Below are 6,564 nucleotides of genomic sequence, written 5' to 3' on the forward strand. Positions count from 1 at the left end.
AGCGTGTATATTTCACAATTAACTCATGCACTTTACCAAAAATGACCGCTACAAAAATATGAAATGCACACTGCATGCGTAGTGCTAGCACTGTCAATAAAACATCTGCACTCACACTGTTCACAATTCTGAGTTATCATTCTCTAAGCAAAAAACACTTTCCCCTCTTTACTGTTGTGGTAAACCGTTCCATTGTGGTGGAATACAGCAATAAGTGCAACACGTGCATTGCACTGCACCATTAGGTGTGGTGCAAATGCTGCAAGGTCAGCGGTCAGTCAGGAATCAAATGATTTCATCATTCTAAATGCAAAGGGATGATTTGCCCTCATTCTGCAAGTACTGCAGGGTCTTTTTTCTACTTTTACAACTAATTATGGGGTACATGCTACATCACTGTACCAGCATGCATTAAAATGCTTAAAGATATTATGCTTTACATTTGAGCCAAAAGTTCATACACAAATTTAGTCTCTGCTGCAGTCTCAAGTGACAAACTCAAACTTTGCCATGTCGGCTGATTTTGTTATTTTCTTCTTCTTTCTTTTGAATGGCACAAAATTATCACAGTGCTCTAGTTACTGGTCAGCTTTGTGGCTATTTGTCTCACAGTAAAAGAAAACAATGCCAGTTCCTGTCCAGCTTAACTAAAACATTTAGCTGACCAGTGCTTGTTTCTGGATCACTTTTGGAACAAAAGGTTTGAAGTCATTCAGTTTGTGTCTTTGATTTGATCTGTTTGTTGCAGAGTCAGCACATAGAGCCAGACAACCATTCACTTTCACACCGACAGTGTGGAGTTAGGATTGGCTATAAATTTATGATAATGAACCCCACGCATGTCTTTAGACTGTAGGTAGGAATCTGGAGTATCTGGAGACAAGCTTTGCAGACTGGATTTGAATCCAGGATGTTTGTACTGAGAGGCAACAGTGGTACCACAGAAACACCATGCTGCTCAGTACGGCAAAACATTTATACTGTATTTAAACATATAAAGAAAAGAGTTTTGCGCAGTAGTGTGGATGGAGATCTGACTTTATTTCTTTATTATTTAGATGATAAAGATGAAGTTACAAAGCTTCCTATAAAAAAGTTAAAGTCCATCTAACTATTTCAGCTGGTTTCCCCCTAAAGTTATGTTATGTGTCAGTCCAAGGCCATCATTGTCAAAAAGTGTTGACCTCCTGCTCCTCTAATGGGTGCTGTGCTAAAAAAAAAAAAAAAAAGCCTATAGGGAAAAAACTGTCACTTTTTGTTCTTACATCTCTGGTGGTACAAGGATTTAGAGAATTTCAAATCTCTGGTGCCTTTTGGTGGCATGATATGAAATATATAAGTGAAACATTTATTATGCAGGTTTAGAGACACCTTCTCCTCTAGCAATGCTGTACCACCACTGCACAGCAGAAAGTGGCCTTCATAACACAGGAGTCTTTCTTTTTATTGGTCTCATATCACCCTTTGGAATACAAAAAGAAATCAAGGCCAATGAACAGTTGTACAGTTTTATTTTTCAGTGGGGTGATATTTTAGCATTTTGGTGTCATTTCACATTATACAGTATTTTATTTGTTTTTATTCCTCGCAAGCCTTTGTGCGATTGCAGAGTGGTGAGGTGAGAAAAAAAACAACTTTGAATGAGAGAAGTGATTTAAGCTTATAAAAAAAGGGGTTTTGTATTTTATTTCCTCTTCACTGAGTTAATTGTTTTCATCTACTAATGCAAGCTGAAGTCCTTTGAATTGTGGGAGGGAAACAGTAAGGCAAGAACATATGAGAAAAGGAAGTCGAGGGAAAAACTGCGTATGGTATCCGATCCCTGTGAACAGATCAAATAATGCCATACCTAAGACACGAGCTTCGATTTCGTACACATTTCTCAGCAATAGGATTAGTGAGGCCTACTGAGAACAAGAACCGAATATTGTTTTTGAAGAGACAATGTTCAGTTCATCCTTACTAGTTGTCCACTTGCCTGAATGATTTCCTTGCTCTATACTACAAATTCTAAATGTTCAAAACAGCAAAAGTTTACACCACTGCAGTACTTGGTGTCCTGTTCTTCAGGTCTTGAGCTAGGACTCTTCCGGTAATAACCATACTTGCTCTGAATTCAACTGAAAACTCTAAATATAAACTATAAACACTCCTAAAAAAAAACCCCATTTGGTTTTATTTTCATCATAATGAAAAATGCTGTTTGTGGTGTTTCAGTCTGTCAATGTGACATATCAAGAAATCAAGAGAGATCCCAAGAAATGTATAAGATTTCTCTTTAGCGTGAGAATACACTAACAAACAAGTGTTGCATAAGATAATGGAAGATTGTGGAAGGAAGCAAGCCAACAAAAACTCTTTAAATAGTTTTGTTATGTCAGTCCATGCATGTAGCGCAGACAGAAACAGATACTAAAATGCAATCTATTTAGCCTCTTCAATCGGAGACTAAATGTGAAAAGCTTTTATGACAACAAATATTTCCCCAAAACTTAGATTCTAATATTCCAGTTCAGAGGCCATAGTAGTCTGGTTTTAAGGATCTTTCTGTTTGCAAATGCTAAACTTCTTACAGAAGAGCAATATAGGAATTATTGCCTGCTATACCCATTATCACCACATAGTGTCACTGTGTCAGGGCAGTGCAGTGGTGTCTATAAAAGGATCATTCACTTTCTCTTCACCCAGTTAAAAGTGTAAAACAACAAAACAGGATTTATGATTTGAACAGTCATGGATGCAAAAGACTACATTTAAAGATGTTCTAACGGTGTTGATACATTGTGATACAATTACAGCAGTTTGCTTCTATAGTGAAATATTACAGCACAACTCCAATTTTAAAATGTAAAATGTAAAATATAAATAACAGACTGCAGGGATTTACAAATCCCATAAACCCATATATCTTGTTTTTTCAGCAGAACATAGAAGCACATGACATGTTAAAACTGTGACTTTTATGGAAAATACTAGCTTAATTTGAGTTTAATGGCAACAACACATCTAAAAAAAATGGAACGGGGGAGACAAAAAGGCTGTAAAAAGAAACAAGTGGGGCAACATTTGACAAATAATTAGGTTAACTGGGTATAAAAAATCTTAGAGAGCCAGAGTTTGTCAAAAGGAAAGATGGGCAAAGATGCACAAAGCCACAAAAAAAAATTAGAGTCATGTTCTTTAATTTAAAACTGCAAATACAGTGAAAATCTCATAGTACACAGAATCTGGAGAAAACTGTGGGCAAGCAACAAGGCTGAAAATCAACAGTGGATGCCCGTGATCTTCGGGTCCTCGGACGACACAGCATTAAATTCAGGCATGGAAATCACTGCATGGGCTCAGGAACAGTTCCAGAAATCAGTGTCTGTGAACATAGTTCAGGGTACCATCCACAAAATTCAGGGTACAGTTCTGTCATGTAAAGAAGAAGCCATATGTGAACATATGAATGCCATCACCCTCTCTGGGCCAAAACTAATTTAAAATGGAATTAGTGGAAAACTGCTCTGTGGTTGAACAGGTTGAAATTTGAAATTCTTTTCTGGAAAACATGGACATTGTGTCCTCCAGAATAAAGAGGAGTGGGACCAGCACTCACTTCAAAAGCCTGCATCTCTGGTGGTAGAAAGGAGAATTAGCTTGCATGGAATTGGCAGCTTGAACATCAGGAAAGGCTGCAACAGTGCAGAAAGGCACATATATGTTATAGCATAGCATATGCCCATCAAGATGGCCTTGAAATGAGAGCAACACTACAATTCAATACAACATGACCCATTTTTTTCCTTAAAATGGTTCATTTTCTTAGTTCAAGCATTTGATATGTTGTCTATGTTCCGTTAAGGATAAAATATGTAAGGTTTTCAGATCATTACACTTTGTTTTTATTTTCATTTTCCCCTGCACCCCAACTCTTTTTGGAATTGTGGTTGTAATTCTAAAAAGTCACTGACTGCTATTATGTTGCCAATAAAAATAATAGGATCAATGCGCCTTTAGGAAGCAGTCCAAGCTTTGTTCACACATAAAACAAGAGCAGTGGGCTGACTTAAGCTTCACATTTATATTATTTACAATTTAATACTAAATGATTTAATACCAAAAGTTTGCTTGCCTTTAAAAATTGTATATAACTAAAAACAATTCACTGACAGTTACTGCACCTAAATATTTCTTTATAAAATGATGTGAGCTAGAGAACTAGACAATGTTGAGTAAGTAGGACAAATTGTTTGATAATTTACACATTACTGATACCAAGCATATCTTTCTTCTCCATGCAGTGACTGGTTTGTCATAATATGAAATTCCAACCTACAGCTTTGCCCCTAGGTTTTGTAGTGCAAAATTAAAAAAACAAACAAACAAAAAACACTTGTTTCAAGTATAGATATATAACATAGATGGAAGTATAAGGTCATGTTAGTCTTTGAATTCAGGTGTTCCCAGTCCCATTGCCCTGCCGTTCACTTTGTCTTTTCAGACATTTGTGACATTGTGTGGATTGTTCTAAAGAGCTCACTGAATTCAAGCCGGGTACTATAATAGAATACCAGCATCAACTGTAAGCAGTATTATTGCAGAATGGAACTGTTTACGAACCGCAGAAACTCAGTCATGTGGGGTTGCAGAGTGGTTAGACACATCGCTGAAAGTTGCTGAAACAGCTGAAACCTCCTCTGGCATTAACATTAGCATGAAACCTGTACTATGGGAGCTTCATATCATGGGTTTCCATGGCCGAGCAGCTCCTGGAGGTGTAATTTCCATTTGGCCATACAGTGTATGAGACTATAGCAGTAAAAATCATAGCAGCTTCAAACTTCAGAAATCCTGCTAAGATAAGATAACCTTTATTAGTCCCACACGTGGGAAACTATTCAGTGCTCTGTATTATGCCCTCCTACTATATTTTTTTCCCGGCTGGCCTCTGATTTTTCATTCCCACTGTGTTCTGGGTTGATGGTAACAATGCACTTCATCGTTGTGCCATAAGCTCTGACAAGAGGATCAATCAGAGCTAATGAAGCCTAGGAGGAGGTGAGAGAAGTGTAAGAGGGACAGCGCCGAAGGGGGACTTGGTGGGAATGTGAGGATGGAGGCGGGTGTGGCGGTGCCAAGGATGCAGTGAGGGGGATTAAGAAAAATGGCACTTCCACCAGTTCTTTTCCATTTCCTCACTTCCTGTGGAATAACACACACCGTTATCTGTGGACCACAATCTGCTGACCTATGATACTATCATTACATTGCAGAGAAATGGGCATTGCCAACATTTCTACATCGTACATTTCCCTTTTGCAATCTCTGCTATTTGTAAAGATTTAAACCACAGCTTACCCAGTGCTTGCTATCCTCATATATTTTTCATTTTGTAGGAAGGAAATCAAGAATAACTGCATTGAAAAGAGGAGATACCATATGGAAATTTCTGCACTGATGGATATTAAATCAGACTGGAAGCATACATGACACTTAACAACATTTGTATTATGCTTCTTTATCCTGCAGTTCACCTTAGCAGGATAACCATTTCATGCTTCTAATGGATTATTTATTACAGGAACAACAAAGAGCCTATTATACTGCACACCCCTTAAGCATCATACAAATGGGTGTACAATATACACAGGTTTCCTTCAAGCACTTGTAATAGCAAAATGTGCTAGGAAGCTTTATTAATGTATGATGTGTGGTTAATGTGATATGTGTAGAGTCAACTGCAGGGATTTCTCCACAGCATGACATGGAGAAGTAATAAGGTGGAAGGGGGTTCAAGCTTTGATCAGTCGTGTAACCTCAGGAGGGGAAATAATTAAACATGCCCCAGATCTGAACAACTCAAAGCCACGCGGGGCTCATCCACAGCCGGGATCGGCACAGCTGTTGCTGAAGGACCTGAATTATTACAATTAAAATCACCAACATTTCATTATTACCGTCGAGCTTAGCGCCGCTAACCCTGAGTACGGTCCAGAACTCATAACCCTCGGCCAAATCCCAAGTTCCTCATTATTACAGCTTCGCTCATTGATGTCCCATAATCCGCTGTCATCGCTTCCCCAGTCGGTGAATCCTGGGAAACAGAAACAAGAGTCTATCCTGGTGACAGGAAGTGGTGGGTGGGGGGTGATGTGCAGAAAAAAAAAAAGGGGGGGGGGGGGGGGGGGGGCTGCAGAGTCATAAATATCCTCCCAAACTCAGTGTAGGATGTACGAGATGAGCCTTTCTGGTAATAGCTGCTTCTGTTGCTCCTCCCCTACTTATCATCATCTCCTTATCTTTCTTTCTCTCTGCTCTCATTTTCATCTTTCGCCGTCTGTTAAGTGGAGAGCGCACATTCAGTTTTCTGTATGTCATGCTAATAACATCTCAGTGTCAAGCATCCACCTCTCTGCCCGCAGCCTGATGGGTATCATATTTTGTGTACATATTACCCTGGTAACAAAATTTGAAATATGATCAATGAATATCTACATGGATGTATTTGAATAAACTCCACACTGATCATTGCCCCATGAGCTCAGTGACCATCAGCATGGCTGATGTGACTGCATAAGA

Source organism: Maylandia zebra, linkage group LG14, assembly GCF_041146795.1.
Source record: "Maylandia zebra isolate NMK-2024a linkage group LG14, Mzebra_GT3a, whole genome shotgun sequence".
NCBI classification, from domain to species: Eukaryota; Metazoa; Chordata; class Actinopteri; order Cichliformes; family Cichlidae; genus Maylandia; species Maylandia zebra.